The sequence below is a fragment of the Gossypium hirsutum genome, chromosome D06, assembly GCF_007990345.1.
Source record: "Gossypium hirsutum isolate 1008001.06 chromosome D06, Gossypium_hirsutum_v2.1, whole genome shotgun sequence".
Lineage (NCBI taxonomy): Eukaryota > Viridiplantae > Streptophyta > Magnoliopsida > Malvales > Malvaceae > Gossypium > Gossypium hirsutum.
Genome location: NC_053442.1, coordinates 45,210,542 through 45,231,802, shown reverse-complemented (window position 1 = coordinate 45,231,802; position 21,261 = coordinate 45,210,542). Strand labels below are relative to the sequence as shown.

The following is a 21,261-nucleotide window of genomic DNA, read 5'->3' as shown; positions in this document are numbered from 1 at the left end:
ACAAATATCAACATCAATATTAAAAAAACTAGATAAATCTATCATCAATTTTAAAAGATACACCAAGATGATAAAAAAAAAAACAATATGTCCTACGCATAGAAATTTTAAAATAAATTACATGCATAAACTCAAAATAGACTTGAAATAAAATAATAATAACATTTAAAAATAATATTAAAAAAGATTAGGTAAACATTTAACATATAGATATACAAAAATAAATTTTAAGATATAACCTAAAACAAAACATTAAAATATGTACAAATTATATCAAATTATTATAAATATATATATTAATAAACAATGAATCAAATAATATCGTGTCAAGTTTGAAAATAAAAGTATATAATGGACTTTAAAAAAAATGTATGATAAATTTAAAACATGTTAATTTGAAATATTAAAATAATATTAGAAATAAAAACTACATTTGTCAAAATAAGAACTAATTTGATTTAAAATTATACTAATAAAAGTTTAGTTAAAATTGAAACACAATCAAAAGAAAAATAAAACAAAACTAAAATAAACTAGAGGAACGAAAATTAAATTGAAATTAAAACAAAACTAAATAGGCAATAAACATAAATAAAAATAAAAGAAAGACTAAATTTGAACTTGATTTAAAAACTGAGGGACCACAACAGCAAATAAACACATAAATGAGTGGATTCAAATCTGATTGATAAAAAAGACGCCGTTTGTCTTTGGATCGAAATGAAAATAAAATAAAATATGCGATATGATTTAAAAACCCTGAAGAAAAACCGATTTGAAATAAAATCTAATGCGAAGGGACTAATTTCGAAAATAAACCATTGAACGGAAATGTGCAGATCCTATCTTGAGTCGAATCACACACACGGGTTCATGCCTATACGGCACCGTTTTGGAACCACAGATCAGACTCCAAACGGTACCGTGTTATAGGTTACATAAAAGCCACAAAAACCTAAATCAACAGCCACTAAAAACTAAACCTAAAACATTTGCCTTCCGCCGCTTTGTACAACAACCACTCCGTCGCTCTCCGATCATTCGCCCAAATCCGATTACGACGGAAATGAGCATAGAATCTGACCACCGGGTAAACGTTTTATCTTCTGACTCCTCCTTTTCTTTTCTCTTTTAGTTTTGCCATCAAAACCAATCGAAGGAAACAAAAACAGCAAAAAAAAATCTAGAAAATCACCTTTCGAATCTCTTTTTATTTCTTTGAATATTTTTCTCTTTTTTTTTTGTATTCAATATGCCTGTCCGCTTACAAATTCTAGAAAAATGGTTTTATATGGCAGAAAAACAACAGAAAAATAAAAGAAAAATTACAGAAAAATCTTGCATTATTTGTTGTCTTTTTTTGCTATTCTTCGTTGTTGTTTTGTATGCCTCTGTTTGCAGGTACGTTTATACGGTGACGTGGCGCGGCGCGCACGGAGGCACGCGTGAGGCCGAGGGAAAGCGGCGGCTGAAGATCTCAGAAACCCTAGGGTTTCTGTTTGTGATTCTTTTTGTTTTGGGCTTCAATGTAATTGGGCCGAGGTATTTGGGCCATTGTAATTGCGTTTGTATAACTGGACATTTGGACTTTAATTATATATATATTATTTGGGTTTTAATATCTGTATCGGGCCGGGCAAATTTGAGCCATTACAAATTAATCATACATTTAATTAGAAAATTAAATCTAATGAAACATAACACAAAAAATATTTCTTTTATATATAAAAAACTGTTATAAGATATCATAAAAACAATAATAAAACACACAAATCATACTTTCAATATAAACTTAATAAAATGCATAAAAAATTACCTTTCAAAACGATTTTTAACTCCCGAATGCGGTGGCTGTGAGGACAATTTTTTTCTTCTATTAACAACCATATGGGGGGACCATTTCCATTTAAATCGGGAGGGAAGATGAAAAGAGAGAGAAAGAAAGAATAAAAAATAGACTGGGCTTGTGACCCTTAGTCTCTTTTTTTTTATTCTTTTCTTATTTTTGCCTACATAAACAATTTTTTAGTCAATCACTAACATCTTCTTATTAATTCGTTTCTTTTTTTTATTTTTATTAATACATCAATTTTTTTCAATTAAATTTTCATTTTCAAATATTATTTTTTCCTCATTTCTTTTATCATTTTCAAATTTCTTTAATTAACTCATATTTATTTTTTTAAACTCTCATCATATATATTGTATTTTTTTATTTTTTTACTATTTCTCATCTGATTAAATGCAATCTTACATTTTTTAAAGCAAAAAAAAATAACTATAAAAGCAAATAGATTTTTATTTATGTCAAATTATATGGAACAATAAATTTATTTTTCTCATCATCTAAACGTTTTTTCCTTCCACTAATCATACTTTATATACATAACTAATGGATTAAAATTGCTTAACACAATAACATTTCAAATATTACAATAATAATAAAATTTCAATTGAAACCATCACATTTTAGAGTTGATAATCTAGTAAAATCAATATTTTTCCCAATTCCATCAACTTCTACTTGAATCAAGTCGATCAGGAACCCCACTATATTCATCTTTGGTTGCTCTCGGGGTATGACATTCTGCCAGCACTTCCCCTGCCTGAGAGCGCTTTTCATGCCGACGCTTCTCCCTTATAGCATAACCAATTTGCGGTCGTGATCACGTAACCACTGCCAACAGGAACTCTTGGTTGTATAACTACTACCAACTGGAAGCCACATCTCCCTTAGTGTTAAATGGGGTATTTCGATAGGGGATGGATTATTAACCGCATAACCACTACCAACAAAAACTCTTAACCGTGTAACTACTACCCTAAAAGCGACATTATATTTTACAAGTCGTTTAAATATAACGATCATGACAAAACAATTTTTTCGTTAAACAACACCATAATAATAAATATCTCCCCTACCTTCAATATAACACTTTTTTTTCTTTCAACATAACAAAAAAATCAGACCTTTACTTGTGTTAAGTTGGGGTTGGGGGTATATATAGTTGGTGGTGCCACCACATCTAGAGTAGGGACCAAGAAAAAAATTATTGTTTTTGAAGGCTCCATGTAAAGTGGCGGCACCAAAAAATTCCAAAAATAATACTGATATTAGTAACTCCATGGAACAATGCGACACTAGAAAAAAAATTTAATCCAATTTGGTGCCCCATTAAAGGAGACGACACCAGAAATAATAAGATATATATTTTTCATTTAACTCTAGAAATACATGTGAAAAATTTATACGCGTACCGCCTTGGGAAGTGGCGGCACCAAAAAATATGATTTTTTTTCATCCTATTATTTATGTAATTATAAAGAAATGGTTGAGTCACTTTTTGGGGTGGTGCTCTCAAGGGAAGTGGAGGCACCAATTGACACTGTAGAAACTAGGTCATTTTTTAAAATAATCCATTACTATGGTCAATTTCATAATTTTAAAATTTTTTGGGTTATTTATCTAAAAAAACCCATTCAAAACTAAGTAGGGACTAATTTGAAACATTTTACAAAAATGTGATAAATATGCAAAATAGGGGTCACACGATTGTGTGGAGCTAAACCACACAGTCATGTTTTCGAACCATGTGCAAGGCTGATACCATGTATTGTAGGATCACACGGTCGTGTCGCCAGGCTGTGTAACTAACTATGGTCGTGTGGACCTAATTGTAAAACATTGCAAACATTCACATGGCTGTGTGACTAGGCCGTGCGAGAAACTGAGACCGTATCAATAATCATGTATCTAAATTACCAGTGGCACACGATCGTGTCAACCAACAGTGTGTGACACACGGCCTTGTGGCAGACTGTGTAACATCAAAATGGTCATTTTTCAAATGATGCAATTGAAACCTTTACACATTACCAAAACACAAGTTTAGGTGCATTTTATCCTACCTAAACCACTTTCTTAAACTCAATTCAAAACATGATAGAATACATCCTAGTAGTGCCTAACCAATATGCCATTATGGCACCATCACATCCAAATATTAAACATACAACTTAACTATTCATACAAGCATAAATAGGCATCATTGTGTATTTTACCATAAATACCTACCAAATATTGCCTTTCTATCAACGCAAAATATGCTTTAATACAAACCAATATTGACAATATAGGTCTCAAGCAAACAATTAAACTTATATCATATAAAGTTCATCTAAACTTCAAATTTCATTCATCCATTCATGATTCAAGGCATATTATATAACTAATAAGCAACCATTCATCAAAACATTACAATTTCATAATCTTTTTCATGATTCAAGGATAAGCACACATCCAGAGGCATGTTTAAACCATTCATTCCATCAAACATGCTAAATAACCTTGAAGAACACATTACATATAGACCATATAAATCATATTACAACATTTACCACATAATCCCAAAATAACCTATATACATGACATATAACCATTCAAAACATAAACCACAATCAAGAATCAAAGTACCAACATTCAAGATTGACCAAAAACGAATCACCTATATACATGCCACAAAACCAAGTTTTAAACGATAAAAAGACTATTGAATAAATACCAAGATAGTGTAAGCTTGTCGACGGTCCACCTGAGATGTTTCGCAAGTTGGCACTATAGGGGAAAAGAAAACAATGGGGTAAGCATTACTAATGCTTAATAAGTTCACATTTATTTAAAGCAACAACTTACCTCATTTTATGAATTTACAATAAGTTATTCAACTTGACAATTTTTACCTAAACCCGACAACCCTATATCAACAAGGTGAGATCATCCCATAACCAATTCATATAATAATCTGAACATTTAGCATTTCGATTAATTTTAATACCAATAGCATGGAATCAACAACTCAATATCATTCACAACATTCCAATCAACATTTCAAATTACAAATACAACTAAAAGTCTTAATGGTACATAGGTATCAATGTATACAAGCTTTAATTAATCAATCTAAAGATTATATCGTATCATTTCATTTTGTTGTCAATAGTACATCCAATTTCAATATAATGGCAGTCATTATTCCATTTTATTGTCTGAATTCTGCATCAAATTCAAAGATTTATCACATTTCTATATTGGCCCTCCAGCTCGTATATCTGATATGTATGAACATTCAATACTATCAATATTCATATGTATCGTTAATCAAATTTGTATCACCATATCAAAATTATCAATCCAATTTATATCTCACAAATCAAATATCACATTTTATACCCTTATTAACTTGACTCAGACTCGAACGGATACATGGATCCTACCAATCATACCAATTTGGCACCTAGTGCCTATCAGATAATTTCAAAAATAGTAAGTTGTGTCAAACGCTGGTCGGCATAACCAACAAATAGATGTGCCCTGTATTAGTTGGTATAACCAACAAATGGGTGCCCAACACTCCCCGACATGTAGTCGTATAACCCTGAATTCTTCCAATCCTATGGCATGCCAATTATATCCGACTTTGCCTGAACAGTTAATAAAGTAACCATTTTCAATTTCCATTATAATACAATTCCTCAATTCAATAATATTTTTTCAATAGCAATTCATCAATACATATCAATATACCAACATAGTTTTTCTCAATACAAAATCAATTTTGCATTTACATCAATATACAATAACCTCAAATCAAATCAATTTAGTCATTACTATAAACAATCGATCAATTTCATACCATCACAAAATCTGTCAATTATAATAAATTATCAATTCATTTTTATTTCAGATTTCAATTCACCGTTTTAAGTTTTATCCATTAGCTTATCACTTTTCTATGTTTTAGTTTATAACTCACCTGTTGTACCAAATTGTAAACAATTCAAACTATTATCAAACAAATACAAAATTACAAATCAAATATAAAACAATTTAAATACAATCAGACTATGTGAACTTACCTGGTTAAAACAACAACAAGACAACTCTTTAAGGACTAATCAGTAATTTTTGTCATTTCCTCGATTTTCTTCAATTTGGTCCAATTTTCAAACTATTCATTAATTTAATTCAATTCAATTCATCAATTCCAAACATCTTGTTATAATTATATATCAGTTTAATTTTACTATTCAAATCCCCCTAAACTTTTGTATTTTATTCAATTTAGTCCCTAAAACGAAAACTATTATAACTTTTGAAATTGAACTTTGTTTTTCATTCCAATTTCAATTAAGTAGATTTCAATTCACCGTTTTAAGTTTTATCCATTAGCTTATCACTTTTCTATGTTTTAGTTTATAACTCACCTGTTGTACCAAATTGTAAACAATTCAAACTATTATCAAACAAATACAAAATTACAAATCAAATATAAAACAATTTAAATACAATCAGACTATGTGAACTTACCTGGTTAAAACAACAACAAGACAACTCTTTAAGGACTAATCAGTAATTTTTATCATTTCCTCGATTTTCTTCAATTTGGTCCAATTTTCAAACTATTCATTAATTTAATTCAATTCAATTCATCAATTCCAAACATCTTGTTATAATTATATATCAGTTTAATTTTACTATTCGAATCCCCCTAAACTTTTGTATTTTATTCAATTTAGTCCCTAAAACCAAAACTATTATAACTTTTGAAATTGAACTTTGTTTTTCATTCCAATTTCAATTAAGTACTTTGAAAGCCCTCTAAAACCTATATTTATAGGAAAATCATGAAAAGTTCATCAACTTTTCATTTTAGTCCCTATATACAAAATTAAAAAAAAATTTACTTAACAAATTAATCTTTGGACATATCTAAGCCTATAATCAAACTATTAAACATCAAAAGCTTCATTTTTCATCAATGGAAAATTTAGAAATCTTTAACAATTTTGAGAACAGAGATACGAGGTAGTTGAACCTAGTTGTAACGATCTCAAAAATATAAAAATTACGAAAAACAGGCTTAGAAAACATTACCATGCGAAGACCCTAAGTTGGCTAAATCTTGATGTTCAACAATGGATTTTCAAGTTTCATTTTCGGTGGAAGAGGAAATGAAAAATGGTTTTGTGTTTTCTAATTCTTTTATGTTTAAAATACATATACTTTTATTTAATAATAATTTTTTAACACATAAATTAAAAAAAAGTTGAGCATTAACCATCCACCCAAAATAAAAAGGGTATATTTTCCTCATAAATCCTCCCACTTTAACCATTTAAGCCTTTTAGCTAATGAAAATCAATACCGATTAACTTTTAATATTTTTACTATTTAGTCCTTTTTCCTTAATTAACCATCAAATTACTAAAATTTTTGGTCCAAACTTTAATTCACCTATATAAAAGCTCTGTAAATATTTAATAAAAATATTCATGGGCTCAGTTTACAGAGACGATATCTCGAAACCTCATTTTCCAAAACTACTTGACTTTCAATACGCACCACTTGTACCTTGACTAACTGACCAATTAATAAAATCTATTAAATCACGATTCACTATTATACTATATTTAAATCATAAATATTAATTAAATATATATTGACTCTTTCATCAGAATTGTGGTATCAAAATTATTGTTTTCGACACCACTAAAAAACAAGTTGTTACATGATTCATAAATTGAATTTCACTCAAAACTGAATTTCGATCAAACTTAACCAAATCTCGATTTGAATATAACCTAATTTTGACACTAAAATTTTATCTAACTAATCAATATAAAAATTCATATCATTAATCAAATCTAAACATAAATTGAATTCTTTATATTCAAAACAAAAATTTTCCATTTCTAAACTTTTACAGAATCATATAGATTATTCCTTTCCTTTTCTTTTATTTTAAGATTAATAAAATTAATCAAACTATAAAATTGATCTAAATCTTCTTGGATATTCCTAAGCAAGCTTGATTGGAAGCCGAGAGAGAAAGGGAGCATGGAACCAAACCGGTTTGGGTAAAGTTGAGGGTAAGTTTTGTATGGTGGTCATTTTAGTTATTGAGACTGTAGAGCTCGTTTGAAGAATCCGTGAAATAATGTAGTTTTAAAAGGGAGAGAATGTTGTAGGTAAGATAGATAAAGTAGTCATGGGGATTAGTTAGGAGGTTAAGGGAACAGGCTGGAAAAAATTTGTTGAGGTTGGACTGCCATAAGTCACGACTAGCAAGGTCTTCAACTGAGGTGAGCTTGTGGACTAGCTAATTGAGAAATCCAAATTGGATCGATAAAGCAATGATGGACGATAAGGGTAACATCCCTAAAACCCCTTAGTTGAAAATAATATGAGATAGATTTTTAGTGAAATAGGATATAAAGAAAGTAAAGGATAAGAGATTTTAGAGAAAAATGAAATAAGAAATATGTTGTGAAATATTAATTTGAGCAAAAGACTAAATCATAAAAATATGAAAAGTTATATGGTCTAAGTGTAACTATTTAACATATTGAGGGTTAAAGTATAAATATGGAAAATTTGAAGGGTCAATAATTCAAATATCTTAAAGGTGGAAGATTTTATAAAATGAGGAAAATGGATGAATAATGACTAAATTGAATAAAAAGAGAATTATGTGGGACTAAATCATAATTTTACCAAATTAAGTGATGATTCAAGGATGAAATTTTTAAAGATTATAAAGGGCAAAATGATCAATTAGAATGAGAAATAATTTTAGAGTGTAATGATGACATGAGATATCTTTTAATGATATTTTAAATTAAATAATTAGATTAATGTTATAATATTAATATTTTAATTAGATTTTTATTAATATTTTATTACGAAAATAATAGTACAAGAAAGGAGGAAAGATGAAGAGAAAATATTAGTATAAGAAAGGAGGAAAGATGAAGAGAAATCATCATCCTTCCTTGTTCCAACGTTAGTGAGAGAGCTAGAGAAGAAAGTTTTGTTTTTCTTACAATTTGGTCCTTCATCATAAAATCCCACTTTTTCTCCCAAATTTCTTGAAAATTTCTATAGTCACCCAAAAGAAGAAGTGAAGTAGAGACACTAGAAAGTTAGTATATAATCATGGAAGAAAGAAATTGGAAGTGGAAGTGGAGACAGTTGTGGAAAAAGTGAGGATATTAAAGAGATAAGGTAAGTACTTCAAGAATTTTACTTTATTTAACTTAAATCAAGAATAGAGTATGCTAAAGTGGTTGAATTAATTGTGAATGTGAAAATTTTATGTATGAAATTAAATTAGGACAATGAAGATGTTAAGGTGAAATTATAGAAAATAATGAATTTTCATGATGTTAGGAATTAAATTGTAAACTTGTGAAATTCATAATTGAAATAAGAGAAGTTATGATAAAATTATATGTTGATGTAAGTGGGTTTTAAGGACTAAATTGAATAATAATCAAAATTATAATGATTATGTATGATTAAATGAAAGTTAATGCAAAGAATCAAGAAAAAAAAAGTAGACATTATCACTAAAACAATTTTAGACAGAACAATGGTTCAACTTTGAAAATTCACCAAAAATTGTAGAAATCAAATTAGTGGTTGAATCAAATATGGAAATAAAGCTTATTGAGTTTAGTTTCGCATTGTAGAAATGGTGTATGCAATGAAATTGTAGATTATGAGATAAAATAATTTTTGTGAGACAAGGTCAGAATGATTTCGGGATCCCCTGTTCTAACTTTGAAAAATCATAGTTAGTTGTACAAAAATGTTTAGGTGATGAAATTTATATGAATAAAAGCTTAATGAGTTTATTTTCAAGGAAAACAAACAGAAACATATTAATTTTTAGTGAAGAAAGGTCATTGTTGCCTAGAAGCAGAACATGAGAAGATTTGAAGAATAAACTGTATTTATTGGCTTAGGTATAAATTCTGAAATTTTTATAGTAAAAACTTCAATGGCTCTAGTTTCAAAAATAAAAAGCGCATCTTAATTTCAAATTTTGCCGATTGAGATATAAATAAATTAGTGATTGTTACTCAAGTGGACAACTTTGTTAAAATTATGTATTTAGTAAAATTGAAATTAATGTTGCATATAGGCATATAATAGTAAAAGCCATAAATTCTTGTATAAATACACGTACGTAAAGGATGTAGAATGGAAAGGAAGAGGAGGAAAAATAGTAGAAGAGGACTTTTTTTATAAAAATAACCAAAATTTGATTAACTACATAAATGATTGAGTTTTTTTGATTAAACACGTAAATGACCTAAAATTTACAGTGAAAATTGGTGGAGCCAGAGAGTTTGGCGCCACCAACGTGACACGTCAGTAACCGAGATAAAAATTTTATTTTTTTGGTGGAGCCATGTAAAATGGTGTCACCTGTATAAATACTATGAAAATACTGCAATTTCTGAAAAATTAGAGGGCTTTTAAAACATATTTGTTTTTTTTTGTGGAGCCAAATAATTTGGTGCCACCAGTTTCCAATGTTGCGTCAGTGTCTTTTTTAAACCTTTTTGCAGTGTCATTTTTAAAATTTTTTCTTTATTATTTAAAAAAAAAATTAAAATCTATATTCTTTTTGGTGGAGCCATTATAAATGGTGCCATCAGTACATTTCAAGGCTTTTTTTAATTTAATGTTTTTTTAAAATAATATTTTATTTGGTGGAGCCATTCTCTTTGGCGTAACCAAATTGGTATATATAAACCTCAATGGCAGATTAATCTGAGTTGAAGGAAAAAAATTTACTTATACTTTGTTACAGGATGCATGGGAGAGATATGAGAAGCGTTTTTTTACGTATTTGTGTTTTTTTTAATTTAAATGTATGTTTTGTTTAATGATAATCTGGTAGAGCTCCGACACCTGTAAATTTAATGGTTATTTTCGAATGCCAATTATTTATTTGGTAATAGGTTCAAATTGGTTATGTAAGTGTTTCCGTTAGTTGTGGTAGGATGATAACAGGTTCAAATTGGTTATGCAACCAATGGGTGGATTATTTCTGATTCCCTAGGTCAATGGGACATTTGAAGGTTTTAAGGAATCCCAAACCGAACGGCACGGGTGAGATCATCAATATCAGCAGCATTCAGGCTAGAATTTAATAACACTGAGAAAGTCGCTCTTGTTGCGGTTAAACAACTTATTTTTCAATTTGTAAAATAGAATGATGTCAATCTTGAACAAAATTGTTTAAATTTTTTTTTAGTATTGAGAAAGTTGTTTGTTTTGTAAAATTATATATTGTAAGTAGTGAAACTATTTAGAATGTTTGAAATGTAAAATTATATTTTGTAAAATATATTATTTGAATTATGTAAATTGATAGTTATTTTGTGAAATATAATTTTCATGTAAATCATTTATGTAATGTGAAATCAAGAAAATTAAAGAGACATTTTTAATAGAAATAAAAAAATGGAGAACCAAAAAATAAAGAAAGTTTGGAAAAAAATGAGAAAAAAAAGTGGGGGTTGAATTGACTGAAAAAAAATGAGAAAGAATTTATTTATAAAATAATAAACTATGGCATTTTTTAAAAAATAAAAGGGTTAAAAATAAATATATTGACTGATCATATCGCGTCTGTTGCGTCAACAATGTGACTGGTCAATGGTTTAATAATTGCTACTTTAAAAAAAAAGAAATGGAAGGAGAGAAGAGGAGACGTTGGGCTATATATAAAAAGAAAGGTGGGGCTTTAGTCCCCCTTCAAATTTTTTGTAGAATAAGAGGAAGAAGGGAAGAAAAGAGAAAAGCAAATATATAGAATAAGAGGAAGAAGGGAAGAAAAGAGAAAAGCAAATATATATATATGTTTTAAAGTTGATAAATATAAGATAAATACAAGGTATGTATAGTTTTTTTGTGTGCATGTATTATATTAAAAGTAGTTATTGTAATATAATAATTAATTATATTTAATGTATGTAATTTTTTTAAAATTATGCATATATCAGAATGTCTTCTCAAGTAAACACAAATCACTCTTCATCGAGGATTAATAAAACAGTAAAATTAATTATAAATTAAATTAAAAGATTTCGTTTTGGTTTCTCATTTTTTCTTACTCAGTGCTATTTTGCTCTATGTGTTTTGGTTGCATGAAACTGATCTCTGTTTGATTGTTATTAGCACTTTTTAGTCCCTTTTTGCATGAAACTGAACTCTACGTATTTTGCATTCATTTATATGTATTTATCTATTTGGTTGCATGTATTGAAATTTTTTTTGGATACAAATAAAATTTAATAGCTTATATTACATTTTAGGGTTGTTATTAGCCTTTTTTCATTTTAATAATATTTTATCACTCATTTAATTTAACTTAAATAAAAAATATTTTTAAATTAATTTTATGTTAAAAATTAATAAAATATATAATTTCTTTAATTTAATGAGTGTTGAATGTGTGAGTGTGTCCAACATGGTTATGTTAAATTATTTTCAAGTTTCTCATGTATTTGAAAAGTCTTTCAAGGATCTAATTATAAGGTGTTGTTATTAATCTAATCCCCCATTCTTAAGCAAATGGTCTTCTCTTACAATTTAATTTAACATTGGTAACTTGTTTATATTTGTTAAGCTAAGTTTGCTTTGATATGGATGTTTGCTACGTTGGTTTGATTAAAAACATTTCATTGCATTTTCAAAGATTTATTGGGATTAAGGTCAGGCCATTATCTATGATCATCTCTCAAAGTTTGCTTTGATATGGATGTTTTCAAAGTTTGCTTTGATATGGATGTTTATATATGTACTTTTCTTTTACATGTTATAATTATGTGTGAAATATGTAATATGGATAGAACTTTTACTTTTATTATTTATATTAAAGAAATGGCTTAAATGCAAATTTAACTCTCAAGTTTTAACTTTTTCTCACTTAGGTAAGTTCTTGTTTTTTTCAAAAATAGTATTAAACTATAATTTCATGTCCCAACTTTTTAATTTTATGTCTAAACATAAAATTATCCTACAACGAGGATGAATCGAAGAGTATAATATAAGTTTTTTTTTGTTTTCTTAAGCTTTCAGCTGTACTCTTCAATATATGATTTTATGTTTAAATTATATAGATAATGGATTTATCATATTTTTATAAAAATTTTACCATACAGGATGAGTACCAGGTTTTGAGGTCATGGTTTCATTTTCCCAAGTACAATCCGGACGAGCGGGTCATGCCATACTTACAGTTGGCTGGATTTGGGGACGTCGCATTGATCCAGAGGTTTGACCTGAGGGCGAAACTAATATCCACCTCAGTTGAGCGGTGGTGTCCAGAGACCCATACCTTCGTTATGTTGTGCAGGGAGTGCACTATCACATTGGAGGACGTCGCAATGCAACTTGGGTTACGAGTTGACAGTGATGTGGTCACGGGCCAGAGCAAAATGTTGGGACCTTCAGTAGTATGCCACAGATTGCTTGGACGGTCTCCTGGTGATGGGGAAAAGAACTTCACATGCTTGACATTGGCATGGTTGAGAGCAAATTTCAAGGAGTTATCGAGCACCGCCACTGAGCACAAGGTGATGTGCTCTACTCGAGCCTATATTATGCAACTAATCAAGGGGTACTTACGCTAGACAACACGTCTAATAGGGTCCACTTAAAGTACTTGCCTCTATTGGAGAATTTCCATAATGCTAGTACTTACAATTGGGGATCAGCAATGTTGGCCATATTGTACCGTGAGCTTTGTCGAGCAACAAAACACGAGCTAAGTAACATGGCCGGTTGTGTGGGTTTGCTACAGTCTTGGGCTCTGTACAAGATGCCGTTTCTAATGGCTGTTAGGCATAACCATATTCGTGGCCACTTGTTAATAGGTAAAGACAAAATTATACTTAACATTTAACTACTCATAGGTGTGGATAATATTTTCCCAAGTTTAAGTGCTAATGTGTTTGTTTCGGTTTCAGATGGTCAACGTCTTTGGGAATTGGTGCGAGCAAAACATTAATCATATACTGCTAGATGATGGAGGCGTCCGCCGGAGAAAAAGTAATATATATTGATTTAACTTATCCACTTGTAGTATGTAATGTGACTTGACTCATTTTGTTATATTGTGCAGTTCTTGTGGATGTCGTATTCTACATTGAACATTATGACCCTTATTCTATAATAGGTTCATGCCGAAGCCCATGTGTGGTGCATTAACACGCCGGTGCTCACCTTCTCAGCTGTTGAGTGGTACAACGCCGATCGGGTTATGTGACAGTTTGGGTGTAGACAATTTGTGTCGAACGATCCACAACAATTTGTTAATATCCAAGATAAGACCATGAAGGGAAAATATGGAGCGGATTGGAGTATAGAACATTAGTGTTATGTAGCACTATGGAATGCCTAGTACGAGAGGCGGCCTGAGATGCACTCTTGTATGTTTGACTTCAGTCCCTCGATTGAATATATGCAGTAGTATATGACCCGATGGCGTATTTATTTATATGGTGGGAAACTTATGATAGTTTCGGATCACAACTACAAACGTGAAAGTCAACCTATGATGGAGCTCGACATAGAGGATGAACATATGGCGGAGCCCGACCCGAACACATGGGTTGACGCTTTTTGTGAGAGGTCCCAAAGTAGTTAATATCACCCGAAGATGGGCGGTTCCAGTTTAACTAATATGCAACCGCAACCATCGATAAGATTTGATATGTTTGGTGATTCTATGTACTCCACCCCGCCTCAGACCACGTTCGATCTGGTAGCCAATCCTCTTGATGTGAACAGTACACCCTAACATCCCCGTAAATCGCTATACCCTGAATAATGATACCACTCCCAATTCATTTCAATTTTGATACATGTAAATTTAAATGTTATGCCATATTTGTTGTCTTGGTTTTTAATTCCACAACTTATGTATTAGTATTTTTTGTGTAACTTATAATATCTTTTAAAGTATTAAAAGTTGTATAAGTTAATTTTAAATAAAATCTTAACACTAAATAATACAAACTTCATTTCCATAAGACCATAAGACCATAACACCATGAAGATTGGCCAGTATAGATGTTTCCATGGGGACACTTGCTCTGATTGTGGCCGACTGTTCTATATAGTAACGCTTTGGATCAACCTCTTCTCTAATGTCCATGTCATTCTGAATCCTCATTGTTCTCGGTCAACCTTTGACTTTCCTACGTAGTGACCTATCTGGCAACATCTCGAACCCAGGCAGTTGCACCTCCCATGTCGATACATCCCTCAATACGGGGAACTCGTTACCCCATATACGCAACATACTTTCAAGCGTGTACACATTGTTGATATATTGTTCAACATTCAAATTGAAGGTAGCTCACGCTGCAACCACATGCGTACATGGGTATCGTAGTGTTTGGAGCCTCCCACACTCACACCGCCTGTTTCGAAGATCAATTTTGTAGGATCGTGGCAGGATCCCCGATGAATGATCGATGTACTCTGTCACTCGAAAATTTTTCAAGTTTCAGGAATATAGTTCTGCATTCATCGACCTGACCTTTTAAGCATTCTCTTTCATGGCATTCCTGACATCTTCGACGTGTACGTGTCCTGCCTCCAACTGTTTTACTTGTTTCAACCCTATTTTTGGGTATTAATGTTACTAGCCTATAAAACATGGCTAAAAAAACCGTTGATATTTGCAAGTGACACATACACCTCAAGACGGAATTAACAGCCTCAATGAGGTTGGTCGTCATATGACCATATCAAAACCCCTCATCAAAATATTGAGCCCATTGCCACAATTTCATGCTACTCAACCACTGTCTGAGAGAGGGTTCGAACCCCGCCATATCAATCTCTAACCTCACCATCTTATGCCTGAATCGATGTGCTTTCAGCTTGAATCCTACGTACGTATTCCGATAAAACAAGTTACCATTTCATTTAGCAAATGGACTCGAAATATTTACAAATATGAATTTAAATATGATATATTTACCCAAGTCATGATTCATTTGTGCTAGTCTTTGTTCTTATACTCCTTATGGAAGTTGACAGCGATGTGGCAAATACATTAGACGGACCTCCACGGAATCTTGGATTGCCAAATCGCAATAACAAGACCTTTTAATTTGTCAGAGACAATGCAAATGTTGTCTTGCCTAACAACATGCCTCCACAAGTTCTGAATAAAAATACCCATGATTCGGAGTTCTCTAACTCCACGATGGTGAAAGCGATCGGTAGTACATTTCAATTATCGTCTTGTGCAACCGTAATCAGAAGTATTTGCGTGTATTTTTCATAAAGCCATGTTCCATCAACCTGCACTAGTGATTTGTAGTGGGAGAAAGCCCTAACACATGAATCGAAAGTCCAAAACAATCAACAGAAAACTCTTCCTCCTGGTTCCAATTGTCCATTCGGGCCCCTATAAGACAACGTTTGCAAATCCACGACAGTTCTTGGGACGTACTCCACCATCGTCGAAATCAAACCCTGAAGTTTATTATATGACTCATCCCAGTCGCCGTACAATTGTTGTATAGACATTTCTTTTGCTCACCATGCTTTCCTGTACGACACTCTGTACTGGACTCGAGCTTGCATGTCTGCAATCAATGTCGAGACAAGAATGGTTGGACTATCTTTCACTAGTGGCATGATGCAATTGTTGATGCTTTTGGCATCCAATTTCTGGTGATATTGAGACTACGTGCAACAGTGCATGTATGACACCCTTCTAATTTTTGTATTTTTCACTATTGAGTCCTCTATATAAATGCAGTCTGAACCCGCCAGCCACACCCATCCCCGACTCTTCAATATTACCAACATATAATGTTGGTGACTTGGCAACCTTGTAATCAATCGACACCTTCACGCTGTACTGTTTGATGCCAAACACATAGTCCGCCTTGTTCTTGAACTGTTGCCCAATGAACAACTCTTCCAACTGTGAATTTGATGCCAATATGTGAGTAGGTACTATATCAGCGTACTCAGGGAACTCAGATGCATGTGCTGCATCTGGATCTATGCTCAACATGTCACCCCAAGTTTATTTCGTAAAATAATGCCACGATTCAGGTTACTAAATGAAGGGCCGTGAGCATCTTCAACTTCCTCTAGGCCTTCATCGTCAACATCATCTGGAACCTCATCAATATCGAGGTCACTAAAATCTTTAGCGTCCTGATCAAAATCTTCACCATTATTGGTCCCTTCTCTGACGTCTGCCTCGATGCTTATTATTACATCTGGATGTATTTGTAGACGGGGACCCAGGTAGGGTTGTTATACGAACTCCCACCATAATTTGGATTTTTGGGCATTTGCGATATCCTTCCGCATTCTAACTGATATGTCCATCTGACATTAAGTTAAAGTCAAATCCGCAATGTTGACTTATTGGACAAACATTCTGATACGAGTCACAAAAGCCCAAATTCTTGAGGGCAAGGCCCAATAAGAAGATTCCAAGCCCAATCAAGAAATCCACCCATACTTAGTTGAAAATCAGGCCAAATTGTCAAAGTGGCCCAAGTTGTAAAGTTTTATTTTTATTTATTTATTTATTTATTTTACTTAGTTTAAATTTTTATATTCAGTCCAAGAGTCCCAAATAAAAGACCCTTGGCCGAATTTCCATATTAAAATAATTAGGAGTTTTTTTTTTTAGTTTTAGTTTTAGTGTTCTAATTAAATTAGGAAAACATTTGAAAGGCCTATTTATATGGCTTGGCCAGCCACCCTACATTACATTACAATTACATTGAAAATTTCAGATTTGATTTGAGTGAAAATTCTCTTTGAGTTCTTCAAGGATTTTCTCTTGAGTTTTCTTTAGAAGTTGTTTTAACAATCTTTTTTATTGTGGGAGCCATCTTCAACCTTCTTCTTGCCATTGATATTCTTTGGAGGGGAGATTAGAGCCGTTTGAAGGGAGTTGTGAGATCTTTCGAGATTTCAAGGCTTCTTAGGACTTATCTTTTAATTTCTTACTATCAATTCTTTCTTTATTTCTACTTGTGCTGAATCATTATCTAATCTATTTTCTGTTCTTATTGTGTTTTCAGCCTTTTTCTATCTTAAGGAATCAGCCCAAAAATCCCCAATTTCTAGGGTTTTTCCATACTCTTTTTGGGTGAAATTAGATTGTCGAAATTTGGGGAAAACTATCTTGGTGTTCAATTGGGCAGAATCCCAATCTCCTTGAGGGTTTCAAGAACCCTAACACTTATTTCTATTCTCAATTTGATTCTTTGCTGATTTGGGGATTTTATTTCAGATCTGAAAATTCAAAAATCTAATCTTTTAATTTTCTGTTTCGTTTCAGATCTAATTGTTTAGGGTTTTCGTAGGAGTTTCTCGTGACTTGGCAACTCGATCTTGGTCCGCGTGCAATCCTATATCATTTGGTATCAGATTTTGGGCGTTTTGGGTGTTCTTGGTTGATTTCTAAACTGATCTCTATTTTTTAAAGCATAAACAGTAGTTTTACCCAGAAAAATTGTTCAAAAAAATTCATTTGAGTGGATAAACGTTGTCCGATTGATCTGAAATTTTACATACATGTTTTTGGCACTGTGATTGAATATAAAAAAATTATTCCCGCAAAAAAATCAGTCAAAAAGTCAAAAAATCAAAAAAGACGAAATTCAATAAAATTTTAAAAAAAAGATTCAGCGGGTTGAATTTGGTGCCCAAAATTTCCAGATCAAAAATTCAATATATAAGGACACTCCAGATTTAATTTCGTGATTTTTGGAGATAATGAACACCTCGAACGAAGTTGTCAAGTTACTCCGCAGTTTTTCGGGTTTTCTGTTTTCAGCAATTTTTATTGATTCTTAGCTGTAGGTTGTCATTTGTTTACCTTTATTCTTCCTTTACGTTATCTAACACCTTCTTGGTTTTTGTGTTAGTAGGATTTAAACGTGTGCACAACTTCTTCCTCGGTGCAACACGAATCAATTGGTGTCTCGTTAGTTTTTGGCATCCTAGTGCAAATTAGGATTCTTTGGTAGTTTGGTTCACACTCTCTAATTGGTTGATATAAACTCTGATAAAGAACTCACAAGATTGAATTCGACCTCATTGAGAATTTGATTTTTTCTTTTTGAGTGATTAACGGTGAGGTTTGATAACTTTTATTTTTGAGTGTTGAGTGTTTTGCAGGTTTTAAAAAAAATGTCTACAGGTGATAATAATATTGACATATTTAAAAAATTCCAACAACAGTTGGATGAACAGGCTGCTGCTCTTCGAGCCTTGACTGCTACCATCAATGAGGTACGATTGAATCAAGAACCTCAATATCGATATCCAATCAAGGAAGATCGGGATAACCAGCCACATAGGCGCGACCCTCGACGTGTCCCTAGAATGGATGATGATTTTCATGATCGTGAGCAACCTTCTTTGGCAAAACCAAAGAGTGAGCAGCAACGAGAACATCTCTTTCATACTCGCTGCCATGTACAAGGGAAGCTTTGTAGAGTTATTATTGATGGTGAAAGTTGCACGAACGTAGCCAGCACGACGATGGTGGAAAAGCTTTGCTTAACCACTACCAAGCATCCACAACCTTATCAACTACAAGAGCTTAGCAACGAAGGCTGATTTAAGGTCACTCAACAAGTGCGCATCGCCTTTTCTATCGGTAAGTATCAAGACGAAGTTGTGTGCGACGTAATGCCTATTCAAGCCTGCCATTTGTTGCTAGGAGAACCATGGCAACTGGATCGAAAAGTCACTCACGATGGTCGTACCAATAGGTATTCTTTCAAGCATCAAGGAAAGAAACTCACCTTAGTGCCGCTCACTCCGGAACAAGTCCATGATGACCAAATCAAACTGAAAAATTCTGTTAAAACAAGTGAGGAAAAAGAAAAGGAGAATGAAAAAGAGCAAAAAGAGATTGAGAGTGAAAAAGAAATTGAAGAAAGAAGAGAAAATGAATTAGAAAAAGAAACAAAAGAAAAAGACGTGGAAAGGGTAGTGAGGAATGTTTCCACTAACCAAGATATGAATTTTTCTTGTGTTGCTACTTTTCAGGTTCCTGAAAGATCGAAAGATAACTTTCAACTTCAATACCTCTCAAATGAAAGACGCTTTCATACGATCAACTTAAGCAAAGATGAAATCACACTACATGATCCCGAAGGTAAGCGAGGTAAGGAAATTTTAGAAACCGAGTCCAGTGCAGATTTGAAAATTATTGATAAAACTTTTGGTGACTTAGTTCTTAAAAGATCCCCTCATTTTGATCCGATTAATTGTTACTCTTTGATTGTGGTTGATAAAGTCATTACGAAAAGAAGCGTGATTTGTTATTCTCTTGATTTACCTTGTGTAAAATCCTTGAATTTGTCCAAATCTGTTTTGGAGAATAAGGTAACGAAATTTTCCAAATTTGTTTTCAATTTATATTCGTGCCTTAAACAGTTTATGTGGTTGTACATGAAGTTTGAGTTCCATTTGACAAACGTTAACTCAACAACGAAGATTCGACTACACTATGCCCCCGATGAGCGAAGGTTTGTTTTAAATGAAAAAGGTAAAATCGACCCTTATTCTTCTGCTTATCGAGGTAAGATGCTTGAAACCTTTGAAACACTTTTGTACTCCTCGGATAGTGATAAAGATCGTGTTGATGAACACTTAGATTGAAACGTGCTTGATTGTCCTATTTTATTTATTGATGATCTATCTGTTTTGATAGTTGATAAAAAGATTCTTGTTTTTGATAATGCATGTGTGAGTGAATCTATAGACCGTCGATTAATGCATGGTATGATTATGCAACTCTGTGAACCATGTGAATCTTTTCAAATACCTACTTGTGACGATTATGTTTACCAGTTGATTTATTACTCGCAATTTAGTCATGGTTTGTGGGAACAATGCGAGACGACTGAATGCCTTAAAACATGTCCATCTTTGTTTCAAATATTTGACGAGGCAGTGGTGAGTAAATTAGATTGTTTGCATGGTAATCTGAATCTATCCATTCACATGCGTTATACCTGTTCTATTATGCTTATAATTGGACTACAAGCTTATTTCCGTTGCTATTTACTATCTCATGGCTATTCTTCTCAGTGGACTCAATTGCCATTAGTCCCGTTCGATAGAGGAAAGTCGAGTTCATTTGATTTTTTAGATTCGAGAACGAATCTTTTTGAGGAAGGGGGGAATGATACGAGTCACAAAAGCCCAAATTCTTGAGGGCAAGGCCCAATAAGAAGATTCCAAGCCCAATCAAGAAATCCACCCATACTTAGTTGAAAATCAGGCCAAATTGTCAAAGTGGCCCAAGTTGTAAAGTTTTATTTTTATTTATTTATTTATTTATTTTACTTAGTTTAAATTTTTATATTCAGTCCAAGAGTCCCAAATAAAAG

The 21,261-nt window shown here is 32.1% G+C and overlaps 1 long non-coding RNA gene across 1 annotated transcript; it reads left to right on the top strand.

The window, feature by feature from the left end:
• Positions 1–949: 949 nt before the first annotated feature.
• Positions 950–1,619, top strand: LOC121218522 (uncharacterized). Its single transcript, XR_005914840.1, has 2 exons — positions 950–1,090; positions 1,402–1,619. It is a non-coding gene; the product is annotated as an uncharacterized lncRNA (long non-coding RNA).
• The last annotated feature ends 19,642 nt before the right edge of the window (positions 1,620–21,261 follow it).